Source organism: Capsicum annuum, chromosome 7, assembly GCF_002878395.1.
Source record: "Capsicum annuum cultivar UCD-10X-F1 chromosome 7, UCD10Xv1.1, whole genome shotgun sequence".
NCBI classification, from domain to species: Eukaryota; Viridiplantae; Streptophyta; class Magnoliopsida; order Solanales; family Solanaceae; genus Capsicum; species Capsicum annuum.
Genome location: NC_061117.1, coordinates 134367590 through 134386902, shown reverse-complemented (window position 1 = coordinate 134386902; position 19313 = coordinate 134367590). Strand labels below are relative to the sequence as shown.

At 36.1% G+C, this 19313-nt stretch overlaps 1 non-coding gene across 1 annotated transcript; it reads right to left on the bottom strand.

Moving 5' to 3' along the window:
* Positions 1-777: 777 nt before the first annotated feature.
* Positions 778-883, bottom strand: LOC124886253. The gene has a single exon (XR_007043339.1). It is a non-coding gene; the product is annotated as a small nucleolar RNA R71 (small nucleolar RNA).
* Positions 884-19313: the final 18430 nt, after the last annotated feature.

The window sequence follows — 19313 nt, the reverse complement described above, 5'->3', positions numbered from 1 at the left end:
CTCCTAATATACTTTCATATTTTTTTTAGTCTTACATTATGAGTTAACACATAGTTAACTCTCAACATGCATAGGTATTGAGAGCTAGCTTGCACTCCTCGAGGATTCAACCTCGATTCATGTTGAGTATATAATGACATCGACTGCCTTGAATTGAAATAATGGTGTAAGTTGAGCGTTATAAAAAATTGAGCCATTGTCGGGGAGGGAAGTTTAGTTTTCTTATAAAAAATTGAGCCATTGTCGGGGAGGGAAGCTTAGTTTTCTCTATCGCGGTGTTGTTAGTGAACTTTGGTTAATCGTAGTTCTTTTGTTTACCTTATTTGTTGTTTTTGTTATTTGGTTAGGATATTTTCATAGTAATCAAGACACCATGATCTACAATGGGAGCAATGAAGGCTTATTTCATGGAAATATTAAGGATGAGGATCATCTTAATGATGCAGGGTGTGCGAATGCAATCTGCATCCCACCGACTGAGGGAAATAGAGTATTCCATGCCACAAGTATGATGCTCCACATGATACAAATGAAAGGTCTATTCGGGGTCAAGTATATGAAGATGCAAACCTAGATTTGAAAAAATTCATTGAGGTGTGTGCCCCATTTGATATTGCCTATATTACTTAAGAGTCGATTCATTCGAGGCTTTTCCTATTCTCCTTAATGGGTGAAGCTATTTTGTAGTTGAGATCTCTAACCATCAGGTCTATTACATCCTGGGTCAAACTTATAGAGGTCTTTTTGGATATATATTTTCCTTTGTCTATAATGCAACAACGAAGAGACAAAATCACAAATTTTTGTCAACATAGTGGTGAGCCCTTATATGAGGTGTGGCAAAGGTTCAATGACAAACTCATAAAATGCCCAATCCATGAAGTCCCATAGAAGATGCTCTCACAATATTTTATAGGGAATTCAACCAACTTAACAAGATGGTGGTGGACATTGCATCAGGTGGTTCTCTTATGAAATTGTCATATGGTGTTGCAACAAATCTGCTTAAGCAAGTCACTAAGGAAAATTGGGGATGGCACACTCGGGAATCCAAAGTAGACGTAGGGTCCCCCACCACATCTTATGTCAACAAAGATCAAAGAAAGAAACACAATAAGAGAAATGAAAATATGGCCAACATTGATGGGAGAGCCTTCTAAAGTGCTTAATACCATTTCCTCTCAAGATGTCAAAACTTTTGATGAAGAGGAATATAAGGCACTCGATGAAGAGATAAGGTTCTTGGAAAACTATCTAGAGGGTTTCGACCCCACCTACAAAGGCAAAACGGGAATCAAGGTTTGAATGGTTGAGAGCGAGATCGAGATTGGTGCAATAGCGAGATAGGGATAGACAAAAAGATTGGAGGGACAAGGAGAGAGGATATGATAGGTATTTTACCTCTCAAGATCATGTTAAGGACAAAGAACCAAGCTTCGTAGATCCAAAAAAATTCAAAACCGAGGATGTCTTTTCCCATATTTTGATTCATGTTAAAGGCACTAACAAGATAGTAAGAAAAATAAAAAGTAACATCTCTCAATTAAACCAAATGGTCACATTTAATTCAGCTTCCATTAATTAATATGAAATACAAGTTGGCCAAATTTCAACCCAACTTAATGCTAGGAAAATAGGAGGTCTACCTAGTGAAACAGTGGTCAATCCAAATAATGATGCCCATGTTATGACAATCTTCACTAGTAGTGGCAGAAATCTTGATAAAAATGTGGTTGAGGTTGATGAGAATTCTATCGAGAAAGAAGAAAGTACAAATAGAAAGTGGTCCAATGATGATACCACAAAGTCTCATAATGTGGGTGATGAGGAACCGATGGTCATTGAAAAAAGGGTGATATGGAGGAGACTCCTAAATTGATCGATGATGGTGAGCAAACAATGAATGAATCTCAAAGTTTTCCATTGCCACCAATTAAAATCCCTCCACCCTTTCCTCAAAGGTTAAAGAAGAAAGATGACAAAACCAAGTTCACAAAGTTCCTTGCAAAACTTAGCAATCTCTCAATCCATATCGCATTATTAGAAGCGCTTTAAGAGATCCCGAGATATGCTACGTCCATACAGATCTTGATGTCCAAAAAGCAACTTGTGGAATATGAGACTATAGAAGTGATGCATAGCTGTAATACTATCATGTCAAACATCATGGTAGAGAAACAGGAGGACCTCGGTACATTTACAATCCCTTGAACCATCGGTATGCATAAATTTGAAAAGGCATTATGTGGCCTTGATGCTAGTATCAACTTGATGCCATATGTTGTGTGTCGAAGGATAGGGTTGGGTACTCTAATAAAACCCAAGATACACCTTCACTCTTAAGGTTATGTGGTCATTGCAAAATATAGTAAACCAATAAAGGTTATGTCCAAATCCTAAGGAAATACATGAAATTGTAGCTCTCAGCTATTCTAGTCAATGGGCAAAACTAGAAAAGTAAATGGGTGGTTTTAAGTAGCAATATTGAATAAGTGGTGAATATCAACTTTGGTTGTAATTAGTCGTTGGTGAACATTAGGATTGTGTTGTCCCTAGGCTTATCAACTCCATAGGCATATTGTGTTTTATTGAACCAACCCGATACCTTGGATGCAGAATTTGATAAGTTATGTACCATCTATAGTATTTTGGACAAGTAGATGAATTTCAATCTTTACCTTTTGAGTCTCAGGATGTCGCTTACTAACCCTTATCCTGATCCCAGTGAACTAGTACCTTTTGAGTCTCTAGTTATTAGATGATAAATAACCATCTTGCTAAGATAATATCTAGTAGTGTGGATCGACAGTTAAACATCAAATTACTGTTATAATTATCTTTTCCTAGTCACTACTCCACTTTTGGAGTAAGTACCAACAATATAGGCCGGATCCTAACATTTTCAACTGATAAGATATATTAAAGTAAAGTAAATACAAAGCATGCATGGGTATCGGTTCAAAACAACAATAGCACTTCCCCTACTTTGTTAATACACTAGGGTTTCCACAACCCTAGCTAAGGGGTTTTAGCCGCTCAGGCTTGTGATATAATCAACTACATTCATGATTGAAAGAACAAGATGAAATAACAATAATCACAGGTAAAATCCCCAAAGTTTAAACTGAATTAATCAACCAAAATCAATACAATAGAATTCCAAGACCAAAATCGAATCTCAAAATCAAAATATGTTTGTAAGTATCAAGAGTGCGTAATGTGTACTAAAAAACACATACGGGTATTTATAGTTCATGAGGATATCATAAAATAAAATCCCAGACGAAATATACAAAAAAAGGGTCGATGGCTATATATGGTGTCCACACGCGGCCAGGCCTTGGGTACATGTGCCACATGCGGCTTAAGGTTGGGCGCATGTAAACACCTAGTATCCATATACGGCCTGGCCTTGGGTGCATGTGCCACATGCGGCCTGAGGCTGAGCGCATGTAGACACCTATATGTCTAGAAAAAAATTTCCTACATCTTCTTTACTTGGGAGTTTGAACTTCTGATGCTTACCTTACCCACATGTGCTGCTGTCCACATGTTGACATTGGTAAGTGCCAGAAGTTATTTGTCAACTTTTTTAATCTTGGGATCTTCACTTCCTCTAGTCACCTTAGTCTGACATAAACCACATATGCTGCATGTGGTCCATATATTGACATAGGTAAGTGCCAGGACTTCCAACACTTGCAACCAAGCTTTAACTCTTCAACTTTCATCACATGCTTTGGTCACGAACAATTAAAGTGTCACAAATACCAAGCACCACTCATAAGCATAACCACATGAGGAAGATTTTTCTATCCATAAAGATAGTAAATAAAGATATACCAAAATTTCCACCAAATTAATTCATGAAAGATAAAGAGAATGCAAACCAAAAGTTTAAATTTAAATAAAAATTTACAAATCCTTTTCTTAGGAGCTACTCTAATATATTCTTAGCTTATGATTAGTATAATAGTCTCTCCAAGATGATAAAATTAATACTGGGTAAAAAAATGGATAAATGATAAAATCTAATTATGAAAGGGTTTAGGCCATTTAAAGACTTGGGTTCAGTTGTGCGCATTTATGAAATTTCCCTTGGACACTCTCCCACTCCATTTGATTGCGATATTTGGGTAACATTCATGATTCTAAGATCACATAGATGCTGATCGTGATTGCCATTTTTTACCATAGTTGATTGATCGCAATCACGATCCTTGAACCATGATAGCGTTAAATGAGGTTGCCTGATTTCCAGCTCTTGTTCCTTTTTTCCATTTTCTTTTCCTTTCAACTTTATTTCAACTAATTTTCATCATAAGCCCTACAATATCAGCAAAGTTAGAAATTAATGCATTTTAAGTGGATAATTAGTCTCATTTGCATAATTAAATCATAGTAATGTATATGAATTTGGGCATCAATGAGTGGCAAATTTTCCACTCATCAACACCCCCAACTTAAACCTTAGCTTGTACTCAAGTAACATTACTTCTTACTCAATGAAACTATGAAATTGTAAGCCCATTTATATGATCAAATGATCCGAATGACTTCAAACTTGATTAATACCAACAAGTATCTCTCAAGCATGGGAAAATCTATTCTCACAACTCCCCTCAACATGAAGAACAATCTCAAAGATGCAAAAGACATTGAAGAAAAATAATGCAATAATCACTAATTCTCTAGAAATGACTCTTTGTCGATAGCAATTCCACTACATTTTTTTGCCTTATTTTTTAGAAGATGATAATTTCACCGTCTTTAATTAGTATACATGCCTCCTCACAAGAAGGAAAACTCCCACACCAAATTATCTATTAAGAAACAAGGTATTTAAGTGCAAATACTCACTCTCACAAAGACTCTCTCAATGGTAACAAATACCATACCATATGTTTGCCCTTATTTTCAATTGCCACTACTATGAATACACTTGGTTGGAGATCTCGAAGGGCTTTTTCAAGCTTGTAACGTAGGCTTGGGAAGGGTATTCTATAATTTAGGAACAAAGTTACTACACCCTCCTTGAACATCTACTTTACACTATTCAACCCACTTTTGACCATGGACCACTTCATTTGTTTCCAAAATTAAAACATGCCTAACTTCAGTATTTTGATTTATTCATCTCTTTGAAAGAACTTTCTATTCTACTATTTCTTTTTCAATCTAAGCTATTCCTTCTTTTGATGATTCCCTTCTTTTTCACTTTTTCACTTTCTTTCTTGTTATCCTTTTTAGGCTTCCACTTAAAAATCATGGCCCAAGGTCACCTCTTTCAACACTTATAACCCCCAACTTAGGATTTTGGCCTCAAGTTTCATTGTTTTAATTTAAATAAGGGTAGGGTTCAAAAGGGGGATAAACGTTAAATGGTTCTAGGCTTGTAATGTGGTTGCCAAAGGAAGGCTTGAAAGCTCAAAATAGGTAACTAAGGATATTATTCTATGTACGGGTAGGCTATTTTGGCTAAAGTAGGTTCCTATATTCACAAAGAAGGCCTAAGATTATTTCACCAACAAAGACTAATCATAATTAGACTTCAAAGACTAACGGGGTGAGTTCTAGATGATACAAGTATGAATGAGAGTTACACAATTATGCTCACCGAACATGGCATGCAAACTTTTCAAGGTGGATTAATTGCATTTCCTACTAAAGACAAAACAAACATTTAACATATACTACAAACTAAAGAATTCAAAGTCACAAAAAAAAGGTAAAGTATTGTTACAAAAAATTTCACGTCCAAGCACTTGGTTTTAATTTATTTTTTTTTTACGAAGGGAGGTGTTTGATTCACATTCTTACCATGAAAGATTGGCTATTTATGGCACCAAACAAAACTTTCATCTCATATTTTGGCTCTCATAAGGGTATACCATATGGCTACTCAAACTTCGTCATAGGAATATTGGCAATCCCAAATATATAATGCCACGGTTACTCAGATTTCCCCTGCATCTATGACTCAAAATCCAATCATATGATGATTATTCCCTAAGAATATCATCCCTCAATCTATCATAGGGAAAGGTTAGTCCAACATCACTACTAAAGTAATAGAAATATAAAAATGAAAATAATCAACTCATAAAATTTCCATACTTTGTGTGAGCTATGTTGAAGTAGTGGAAACCAATGTGTACGCAAACAAAGGAAGACCCACACCCCAACTAAAACACTTGTAGAGATCTCACTACATAACAAAGAAGCATAAGAAAGGGAAAAGGGATCCCTGAAACTGCATTGATATCCATGTTGATAGCTGAACACAGTATCGTTATCGTGACACAGTTAGGGCGATCACGATACTATGATCGTGATCCTTGAGCCACATTGGGATTTTTGCATGGCTTCTAGACTTTTAAATATGGTATTCCGCTATTTTTGCCTTCTAGTTTGTCCGAAACATTGGTAGAACATCAAAATTACGTGACTTATTCAAAAATACATGGTGCAAACATAAAAATAATGGGTTGCCTCCCATCAATTGCTTGATATAATATCACAGCATGATACCCTTATAATAATTATTTATGTCTCCATTTAGAAGATTTGAATTGACGCACCAACTTTTGATCGATACATCCTCGAGGTACATGGGGAAAAGGTGGGGGCACAACAATACTACTTCTATCTCACTACTTTAAAGACTTAAACCTTTTACCAAAATTCATATCAAACTTCTGAGTTGGCTCATTGGATATTGGTGAGAACATCAATAAGCCACTAGTAAAACATTAGATTTTTCACTTATTGGATTTCAAGTGAGGGATGCCATTTTCCCCTTATAGAATGACAAACTCTAAAATATAAGGATTTTGTACTTTATCTCCAAAGTCTTCATAAAGGATTTTCTTGTCTTTTCCATTCAACTCTAGTACTATTTCTCTAATTTTTTCATCCCTTATTATATTTTGTTTGGTTGATTGGCCAATCACGAAGAATTTATTAACATAAAGCTCACACATTTTTGGATTATCCATATGGCTTGATATCGCTTCTTTATCAAAATCATTTTGGAGATTTGGCATATTCATGGAACTTGAAAGTTTGGTCTCCACTTCTTCTTCCTTTTTACTTTTCTTTCCAAATGCCACCATGGATTGATACAAGAGATTCATATTCTCCTCTATTGTAGTCACCTGATCATAGATAGTTAGAAGCATTACTTCGACACCATTGTATCCAGCATATTATTCTTCATTTATCACATCATGAGACCTATTAAAATTATAAGAAGAACAATAATTTTTGTTAGCATAAATAGGAGAGGGGTATTTAGACAATCAATCCAATGTACATCTAGACCACCATATAAAGAACAATCATACTTCCTATAGGATAGAGGTGGTGCACACTTTATACTGGGTGTATTTATACACTCCAGTATCATTATTCTAGCTTATTGAGCCTTGTTTTGAGGACTTATTATGTTATTCATGTGTTAATGATAATCTAAACAATAATCTAAGTTGTTAAGAATGTTATTACAATATTTAAAAGTGTTTTCAAATATTTTTGGACTTAAATTGATCATTTAGAGTCTAGATAAGAAAACTAGGTTTACCAGCTTTAGCTAGTTATCGTTCTAGTTGATCTCGATGGATTCTAACATATATAATGAATTCCTTATGAATTGAATGTGTGATTATGTATGGGAAACCTTATTTATAGTTTAAAAATTTCAATTGAAATGAGCCAAGAGTCAACAATATGTAAAGCGTAAAGTAGTCGAGACTAGTGCTTCATTTGAGTTTCTAGCTTGTAGTTCTTGATGTTGTGTTGTGTTGAACTCTAATGCTTCATTTTTGATGTTATAGGCGACTTAATGAGTCTTTTTTAATGATATTTTGATGTTGATAAAGCTGGAAATCAAGGAAAAACAACACCACAAGGCATGGGAGAAGCGGAGGAAAAATTCAAAGAATTTAAGAGCTAATAGCACAATCCAGTGAGTGCAGGCGATGAGGGGGCAATGACTCAGCCATAGCAGTGCACTAGAGCCCACAAAACATGCCTTGGAGTGGAGAAATAGAGCCCATGACACTGCTTCCAATCCGGTTCTCCCAAGCCCGCGATATTCCTCCATTCCTAACTGGCTAAAAATTGCACAACTATAAATACGCCAGTTTAAACACTATGTAATTCACCCTTGGACATCTTGGAGAATTGAGAGGGGCTACTAAGAACATTATTTAGGGTTTTTGTTCTTTAATTTATCTTTTTAATAGATTTGATTATGTATTCAAGTATTTAGATCTTGATTATGTCGATTAGTGGCTAAACACTCTCTTTCTAGGGTTAATCATAAGAACATTCCTACTATAATTTTGACTTGATTTCATTTTATTTTCTTATCATATTTGATTATTTGTTTATCCTTGTATTAACTATTTAAAGGAGTTGCTAACCTTATAATACATATATTGTAAATGTTGTGATCTCGGGAGGGGGAATAGGAAGATAGAACGTAGGGATGAGAAAAGTAAGAATCTTATTCTTTTATGAAATAAGGAATTTGAATTAGCGTCTAGGAAAGGGATGTAAATAGAAGCCTTTCTTGGTTCAAATGTAGGATGATAGCTTTAAGTACTTAATTGGATTATTACATCCCCGCTCAATGATGTAGTTGTAATGTCCAAGTTAGGTAGATAATTAGAGGTTGGGATGTCATGATCATGTGATAAACCCAATGAATAAACAACCAACATAAGAGATTTAATGAATAAAGTTCAATAAGGTAGTAGGATTATTTATAGTGCTTTAACCCTGGGCTTTACTCTATTAATTGTCCTAAGTCTTTTACTTTACATACAGTTTAGTTTAGTTTTATTAGTTTACCAATCACAAACTCTTTTTTGTTACCTTGAATCAAGTTAATCTCTATAAGTGAAAGAGAATTTGAGTAATTGTTGGAACTAGTCCCTGTGGGATCGATATTCATCTTTCTTTAAGGCCACCAAATTACCTGGTTGACCACATACACTTGTGTGCACGCTTAGGGACTATCAAGTTTTTGGTGTCATTGCCGGGGACTTATAATTAGGCAACTATCTTATTTTTAGTTTAGCTATATTGTGTTGTACATTGTTTTGTATTTTTTCTTTTTATTTTCTTTTATTTTCTGTTATCATACTTCTTGACATGGTAGCCTAGGATAGATGGTTTTTGAGTGATATGATTCTTCTTATTTTTATGGAGGACCCTACTATGAGACTTTTTGTCCAAATTTTGATGCAACCGTTTGGAGGGGACCTGCTTATTTAGGTCCTATGCAGTAGACCATAAGTTGGTGTGTGGTTTGTGGAAACATGTATCACTCTATAGATATATGTTGAGCTAATCCTAATTCATTCATGTTTGAGGGTAATGCTCAAAAGAGAACTTAGAGGGTCGATGCGGAGTTGACTCCCTAACCAGTTACAAATAAAGTTACTGATAATTCGAGGAAGGTTGAGTACTCAGAAACTAAAATTGTTGAATAGGTTAAGGATATACCACCACTACTATCTTCACAGAGGTTGAGTAAAGCAAAGGAGGAAACTAGCCAATTTGTGAAACAAACACAAGAAACACACTTAGTCAAATGCCATCTTTCTTTTGAGTCTGTAATTAAGAAGGTGAATATGAGAGAGGGTATTGTGGATAGTGAAAATTTTGAAGTGGGATTGGTTGAGCCTCATTTAAAGTACTTTTATACATTATGTTTAGATAATGTCTTATCAGTGGAATCGTCTGAAATAGTGGGAGGGTTTAAAGATGAGGAACAAGCATCCTATATTATTAATTTTACACTAGTTAAGCAACATAAAACACACCTCACTTCAAGAATGAGGGGTTTACCATGCACATTCTATTACTCAATTCCTTAATATTTGTACCACCACCCTATGATCGATGGAAAAATATGGATGTGAAGTTGGGGATAAAATTCAAATTCTTAAGGTAGAGGAAAAAGTTTATTGGGTCATTCCACGACACTAAATCAGGCGCTTCTTAGGAGACAACCCAAGTAACATACTTTTTATTTTCAATATTTTTAGTTTTTACTTCACTAGTTGTTGCTTTTGTTGAGTCATAGGTTGATGGAAAGTTTGAGTATCAGAAAACCTGAGCTAAGAAGTATGTCAAAGACTAAGTGTGGGGTCCCCAAACTCCCTTGATATGTAAAGATGCGACTATAGGCCTAGAGGCCTTAGGGAGTATTTCTATCTCTAGTTTTAAGTGTACTTTGGGAACAAAGTAGATTTTTAACTGTGGGGTGGGCTAGGAAATTTTAATTTTCAGGATTCTTTTAAAATTTTTTTGGCCAGGAATAAGTAAGATGTCTCGTTGGTGCTATATTTGACTATATGGTGCAAGTGTTTTTCTTGTAAAATCATGTTTATTATTTGAATTACTTCTTTTGACACACATTATGACTCCTGTACTTATTGTCTTAAAGTTGAATTCATGTGATTGTTTAGTTCAGAGTCCATGATGATCCTACTCGAGTTGAACATATTCTATATGCGTGTTAGTAGTTTGTATATTCCTTGTTGCATGTGATGTTTAGAACTTTCCAGGTGTGTCTTAAAAGCAAAACAAAGAGTATGGGTGTAAGACCCCCGCAAAATTCTTAGCTTCATTCAGTCCTTTAAACTTACTAAGGGGTCCAAGACTTAGAAAAATTCTAGCTAAGTATTCAGACTTAGTGTTATTTTAGCCTTTGAAAGTTGAAAGTCTCATTTTGCGACCTTTATGTCCATTAAATGTTGATATTTGAGTTAATTCATGATCAGGAATGTCAATAGGTATTTTCGAACAAGTTTTGGATTTTTTGAATCTCGTTTAGATCATGTTTGAATGACCAAAATAGTGAGTCGACGCGATCTTGATGCATTGCATTGTCCATCGCGTCGACTGATAATTTTTCCCTTACCTTAGTGCAATTTTCAGTGAAACGATGAGAACCCGACATGGCGTGTTGTCTATCACATCGATGCCAATGACGCAGTGTGTCAGCCTATACGTTGATGATTCAATTTTCCAGTAATTAAAAAGCTGCATCCTTATGGTTAATTAAGTCTTTTCCTCATGCCCTTTAGCCCCCATAACACAAAATTTAGCCCTCTTTTAGAAAGTTATATTCATTCTTTCACAAATTGCACAAGAACAAAAACCCTAGGTGAAAATTCAAACTCAAGGCTCAAAATTCCACCTTTAATTTTCAAGAATCACCAACTAAGGTATGTGAAGTGTTTATCCAAGGGTTCCTTCCACCCTTGGAGTCAAAGAAACTTTTTTAAAGTTCATGTAGAGTTATATTATGATTTCCATGATTTGAATTAAAGTGTATTCATGATTTAATACAAAATTCCTGTAGAGTTAATTAATATGTGTGCTTTATCATATGAATCCATTTTGAAACTCTTGGAATTGTGTAATTGGAATTGAATCATGATGCCTATATCTTGTGTTAGTATTAAGTGCATATATTGTGCCCCACAAGTGTTTGATGAATTGTCCATGTGAATTGAATTGTGAAATTATATCATGTTAGAATGTATGCAAGTTCATGTCATGAAAGTGTTTGCTTGAATAACTAAATAAATGAATGATGATTAAGTAGTTAATTTCCATGGCTCAATATTATGCCATGGCTTTTAAGTTTATACTATCAAGTCCTGGGGGTATTTAATACCCGATAATTTAGCTTCTTGTTTAGAGACATGGTCTATCGCAGAGTAGAATCAGTCATGTCTCGATCGGTAGAATACAGTTAGTTACAGAACTTAGGAAAAACTCAGTGAACTCAGAATTAGTATCGCTTAGTTTAGTAAAATCAATTTAGTTTAGTTATGCAGTACGATCAGTAATAGTTTAGTCTAGCCCAGTACAGTTTATAATTTAGTCCAGTGTCTATTCAGTTAGGAGTAGGATTTAGCACTGAGTGAACCCAAGGATAATGACTCACTTGCCAGTATTGGGTAAAATCCTTAGAAGTAGTCCTTGCATTGCAGAACTATGTAGAAAGCATAGGTTGAGACATCAACCTACCGATTGAGGGTTGATGAGGTGATATACCTGCCAGTTGAGGGTATCACAGCTCTCATTTAGAGTACCTGCTAGATGAGGGTGACTCATCACTTGTCCTTACCCATGGCATGGTATTGACACCCTTCCAACTGGGGTTATACGTTGAACCCAAAATCTATTAGAGAAGGTGTATGTCGCTTAGATGATTACTTCCCACAGTTTTAGTTTCAGATTCAATCTTAGTATGGAACTCAGTTTAGTTTTGCAGATTCAAAATTGTTAGATGCAGTCTCTCAGTTTTGTTTGGGACTCAGTGTAGTTCCATAGAATCAAGACTATCAGATATAATCATTCAGTTTCCAGTAATCCAGTATTCAGTAATATTACCATCTTAGTACAATTTACATATTCATGCATGTACTCTCATTCAGTCATACTCATGATATTCAGTTAGTATTGTTCAAGCATATGAACCCATGCATTTTGGCCTACCTCACTGAGCATATCATTACATTCAAAGTAATGATGCATGCTTTTCTATGGCAATATTATGTCTTATATCATAGGTTCAGATGCACGGGCTCTTGACACCCTTAGCAGTTCAGACTCTCAGCAAACAGAGTTAGTGGTGAATCTTCATAGTTTGACGAAGTGATCATTTATTTTAGCATTTCAGTTTATTTTTAGTACTCAGACTTAGTTGGGGACTTGTCCCATCAACTCCAAAGTTCATACAGTTTAGAGGCTTTTTAGACTAGTGTATTTTTAGAAAATTATTCAGTTTTTAGTGTTGATGTTCAATTTTGGTATTGTGATACCATATTCAATATTATTTATAGTATTGAACCTTATGGATAGTTTTTTGCCTAATTTCTACATATTTTAGTATTATTGTTATTCAGTTATTACAACAGGTACCAGTCATGGGTTAGCTTGTGGTCGTTCGGGATTATGAGCACCGTGTAGCATCTGAGGTACAAACTCAGGGTGTTACAAAGTTGGTATTAGTTCCTAAGGTTCAATGGAGTCCTAGAAAATCTAAAAGAACATATAGTATATTTTTGTGCATGGATGTATTGTGCGCCATACTTTTAGACAGAAGGCCATGAGATGTTTTAGGAAAAGTTTCCCTTCTTTTAGTATTCATGATGGGCGAATGAGAATGACATCCAGTTAAGATTTCAATCTAATCTTTTATATTTCGTTTCTAGAAATATACCTGTAAAGAGGACTAAGGGAAGAGGACCAGGAGATCATCCAGAACCCCAACCCATTCGGCCTGATCCACTGGATAAATACGTCTCCCAAGCTGAGTTCAGAGCATCCTTAACCACCCTAGCTCATTCTGTGACAGCCCAGAATGAATACCCATCTGTCGTTCCAGCCAACCTAGTGGCCAATACTGCTGCTGCCAGGATTCAGGACTTTACCCGCTTGAACCCTCCATCATTTATCAAGTCAAAGTCAGATGAGGACCCTCAGGAATTTCTTGATCAGGTTGCAGAAGGTTACTGATATTATGGGGGTAACTACAATTGAGAGTGCTTTAGTTGTATTTTAATTATAGGATGTAGATCACTCATGGCTTAAACAGTTGAAAGTAGAGAGGGCCGCAGATACAGAGCCCATAGAGTGGATGGAGTTTGCCACTGCTTTTCTAGATAGGTTCTTCCCACTGGAGTTCAGAAAAGCAAGGGTTCTAGAATTTATCAATTTGAAGCAGGGCAATATGATAGTAAAAGAGTATTCTCTCAAGTTTACTTAATTAGCTAGATATACTCCTCATGTAGTGGCAGATAATAGATCCCGAATAAGTAAGTTTGTGTTAGGGGTGTCTAGCACTGTGGTGAAGGAGTGTAGGAAATAGACATATACAAGCTCATGGTCCATTCGCAGCAGATAGAGAAGGATAAGAAAAAAAAGAAGTAGAGGGAGAGCAAAAGAGAGAGAACAAGTAGTATCAACTTTGCTCAACCTATATCAGAGGGTGGGAATTGTTCTTAGTTCTACCCAAAATCTTTAGTCCCAGCTCCATCCTAAGCCAGTGCTCCTATGATAAATTCAGAGACGGCAATAGGGATAGGGCACCAGGCCCTAAACCCCGGGGCAGTGTTAGTTGTGCCCAAACCAATCTCCTTTGTTAGAGGTATGGCAGAAGCCACTAGGGTATCTGTAGAGGTAGTGATGTGTGTTTTAGATGTATCAATATAGGCCACATAGTCATAGATTGTCCTCAGTCAAGTTTTTAAGGTCAGAAACCCCAGCTTAGTCCGGTCACCAGAATCAGCAGGGTGCCACTTTCAGTGCCACCAGTGGGCAACACCTAAATAGACTCTATGCTCTTCAGTCCTGATAGGATCAGGAGAGTTCTCCTGATATGTTCATTGGTACGTTGCATGTTTTCCATTTCCATGTTTATGGTTTGCTAGATCCCAAAACTTCTTTGTCCTTTGTTACTCCATATATAGCTATTGATTTTGGAGTCAGTCCCAAAATTCTAGTAGAGCCTTTCTTAGTCTCTACCTCAGTGGGTAAATCCATCATAGCCAGGCATGTATACAGAAACTTCCCAGTTATGATATCTCATAAAATCACTTCAGCAGACTTAGTCAAATTAGAGATGACTGATTTTGATGTTATTCTCAACATAGATTATCTTTATTCCTGCTATGCCTTAGTCGACTATAGAAATAGAATTGTCCAGTTTTAGTTTCCAAATGAACCCATCTTAGAGTGGAGGGTTAGTACTTCAGCACTTAGGGGTCAGTTTGTTTCTTACCTTCGGGCTAGAAAAATAATATCTAAGGGATGTGTCTACCATCTAGTTGGAGTCCAAGGATTTATTTTAGAAACCCTTACTCTTGAGTCAGTGTCAGTAGTATATGAATTCCCAGATGTGTTTCTCGATGATCTTCCCGGAGTTTTTCTTGAAAGAGAAATTGATTTTAGAATTTATATTCTTTTAGATACTCAGCCCATATCTATTATACTATATAGAATGTATCCAACATAACTTAGAGAATTAAAAAAACAGTTAAAGTATCTCCTATATAAGCGATTAATCAGACCCAGTGTGTCCCGTGGGGCACACCAATTTTATTCATGCGTAAGAAAGATGCTTTTATCAGAATATGCATTGACTATCATCAGTTAAATAAAGTCATGGTCAAGAACAAGTATCCACGTCCCAGAATCGATGACATGTTTGACCAAATTTAGGGTGCTAGTTACTTCTCTAAGATAGACCTCATATTAGGCTATCATAAGCTTAGAGTCAGGGAGTGTGACATCCCCAAAATACTTTTAGAACTCGATATGGTTACTTCAAATTCTTAGTCATATCCTTTGGTCTTACCAATACTCCAGCAGCCTTCATGGACATGATGAACCTTGTGTTCAAGCAGTACTTGGACATGTTTTTCATAGTCTTCATAGATGACATTCTCGTCTACTCCCCAGTCAACATAATCATGCAGAGCATCTCAAAATAGTATTGCTGTCTCTCAGAATTCATCAGTTATTCACCAAATTTAGTAAGTGCAAATTTTGGCTAAGGTCAGTAGTTGTCCTCGGCCATATAATTTCTGGTGATGGCATTAGAGTTGATCCCCAAAAGACTGAAGTAGTGAGAAACTGGCCCAAGACCATCTCTTCATCAGATATCAAGAGTTTCTTAGGTTTTTCTAGCTATTACCGATGGTTCCTTGAGGGATTTTCATCTATTACATCCCCTATGTCAAGATTGACTTAAAAGAAAGTAAAATTCCAGTTGTCAGATTCTTGTGAGAAGAGTTTTCAAGAGTTGAAGACTCAACTAATTATAGCTCTATTTTTTACCTTATCGGGTGGTTCAGATGACTTTTTGGTGTATTATGATGCCTGCAGAGTTGTCTTTGGGGATGTTCTAATGTAGAGAGATAAGGTCATAGCCTATGCCTCTAGGCAGCTTAAACCCTATAAGAAGAACTATCCTACTCATGACCTTATGCTTGTAGTAGTAGTGTTTTCATTAAAAATTTGGAGGCACTATTTGAATTATGTGCATGTTAATGTATTCATAGACCATAAGAGCCTGCAGTATATATTCTCTCAGAAAGACCTAAACCTCCGACAGAGAAGGTGGTTGGAGTTGTTGAAAGACTATGACATGATTGTCCTGTATCATCTAAGCAAGGTCAATATAGTGGTCAACGCTCTTAGTAGAATGTCTATGGGTAGTATTACTCATGTCGAGGATAGTAAGAAGAAGTTAGTTCTAGAAGTTCATCAGCTTGCCTGACTAGGTGTCCACTTAGTCGATTCAATAGAAGGTAGTGTATGGGTGCAGAGTAGTTCCGAATCATCCCTAGTTTTTGAAGTAAAGGAAAAGTAGGATAGGGATCCCAGTCTATTCATGTCTAAAGAACCAGTCAGAGATCAAAAGGTAGGGGTTTTCTCCCTAGGAGAGATGGTGTTTTGTGTTATCAGGGTCGACTATGTGTGCCAGGCGTGATGACTTGAGGCAATGAATTCTTGTAGAATTGCATGGTGCGCACTACTCTATTTATCTTGGGGTCACTAAGATGTATTATGATTTGCAGGAGATTTATTAGTGAAGTGGGATGAAGAAAGATATTGCAGAGTTTGTTGCTAAGTGTTCAACATATCAGCAAGTTAAGAATGAGCATCAAAAACCTAGTGGGTCTATGCAAGAGTTCAGAATTCCCACCTGGAAATGGGAAGAAGTGAACATGGACTTTGTGATGGGTTTGCCTCGTCCTCATCATCAACATGATTTAGTTTGGGTCATTATAGACAGGATGATCAAATCAACTTATTTCCTACAAGTCCATACCTCTTACTCAGCCGAAGATTATGCCAAAATCTATATCAAGTAGTTGGTCAGATTGCATAGCGTTCCATTTTCCATCATATCAGATAGAGGTACCTAGTTCACCTCTCATTTCTGGAAAGCATTCAAAAAGGGTCTTGGTACCCGAGTTCACCTCAGTACGACCTTTTATCCTCAGACAGATGGTTAAGTAGAAAGGACCATTCAGACTTTAAAGGATATGCTGTGTGCATGTACCATAGATTTTAAAGGTAGTTGGGATGGCCAATTGCCTTTGATTGAGTTCGCATACAACAATAACTATCATTCCAGTATTCATATAGCTCCATTTAAGGTGCTTTATGGGAGGAGATATAGATATCCCATTGGTTTGTTTGAAGTAGGTGAGGCTACAGTAGTAGGGTTTGACTTAGTATTTGATACCTTAGAGAAAGTTTAGCTAATCAGGGAAAGGCTTAAGACAGCTCAGAGACGACAAAAATCATATGCAGATGTACGCAGAAAGGATCTTGAGTTTGAGATTAGAGACTATGTATACTTAAAAATCTCTCCTATGAAAAGGGTGAAGCATTTTGGAAAAAAAGGGAAATTTAGTCCCCAATATGTCGGTCCTTACCGAATTCTTAGCCATTATCTATCTTTAGTCCATCCAATGTTTCATGTCTCCTTGCTAAAGAAATGCATAGGTGACCCATCATCCATAGTTCCCATAGAGGACATAGATGTTCAAAATAGCCTCTCTTACGTATATTCCAGTCGAAATCCTTGATTATCAGTTTCACAAACTGAGGAACAAAAAAGTCCCTCTAGTCAAAGTTCTTTGGCGGAATCAGTCCGTTGAGGGAGCTACTTGGGACGTAGAAGCAGATATGTAGACCAAGTATCCTCACCTCTTCTCCGCAAACTCAGATTAAACTCAAGGTAATAGTCTTTCTTAAGCTTATTTAGTCTTATGCTCAGATTTTCCATTGCAAACTTGGTATCAGTTAACATTTCATATTCAGTTATATGTTTATGGGGTAGATTAGTAATGTATTCATGCATCAAATATGCATGTTTAGTATGAAATTTAGTATGTCAATAATGCCAGTCAGATAATCATATTTCATATGTTCATATTCAGGAAGTAAGTTTAGTCTATTAGTCCTCTTATCTTAATCAGTCTCATTCGAGGATGAATATTCCCAAGGGAGACATATTGTAAGACCCCACAAAATTCTTAGCTTAATTCAATCCTTTAAGCTTTCTAAGGGGTCCTAGACATAGAAATATTCTAGCTAAGTATTCAGACTTAGTGTTAATTTAACCTTTGAAAGTTGGAAATCTCATTTCGTGACCTTTACGTCTATTAAATGCTGATATTTGAGTTAATTCATGATCAGGAATGTCAATAGCTGTTTCCGAATAAGTTTTGGATTTTTCAGACATCGTTTAGATCATGTTCGAATGACCAAAAATTGAGTCAATGCGGTCTTGATGCGTCGCGTTATCCATCGCATCAAAATATAATTTTTCCCTCAGCTCAGTGTAATTTCTAGTGAATTGATGCGAACTCGATGTAGGACTTTGGCTATCATGTCAATGCCAACTACGCGGTGTGTCGTCCTACATGTCGATGATTCAATTTTTCAGCAATTAAAAAGCCTCATTCTCAAGGTTTATTAAGTCTTTTTCACACGTCCTTCAGCCCCAATAACACGAAATTCAGTCCTCTTTTAGTAAGTTATATTCATTCTTTCACAAATTTCTCAAGAACAAAAACCCTATGTGAATTAAATTCAAACTCAAGGCTTAATATTCCACCGTTAATTTTCCAGAATTCACCAACTAAGGTATGTGAAGTGTTCATCCAAGGGTTCCTTCCACCCTTGGAGTCTAAGAAACTCTTTTAAAGTTCATGTATAGTGATATTACAAATTCCATGATTTAACTTAAAGTGTATTCAAGATTTATCATACAGAGCACTCTTTTAAAGTTCATCCAAGGGTTCTTATATCATAGGCTCAGACGCACGGGCTCCCGAGCACCCTTTGCAGTTTAGACTCTCAGCATACAGAGTTAGTGGTGAGTCCTCATAGTTCAAGGAGGTGATAATTTATTTCAGCATTTCAGTTCATTTTCAGTAGTCGAAATTAGTTAGGAACTTGTCCCATCAACTCCACAGTTCATATAGTTTAGAGATTTTTTAGACTAGAGTATTTTTAGACAGTTGTTCAGTTTTTAGTATTGATGTTTAGATTTGGTATTGTGATACCATATTAAGTATTATTTACTGTATTGAACCTTATGGCCAGTTTTCTACCTAATTTCTGCGTATCTCAGTATTATTGTTATTCAATTATTACAGTAGGTACTAGTCATGGGTTAGTTTATGGTCTGTCAGGATTATGAGTCTGTTCGGATTACGAGCATCGTGTAACATTTGGGGTACAGACTTGGGGCATTACAG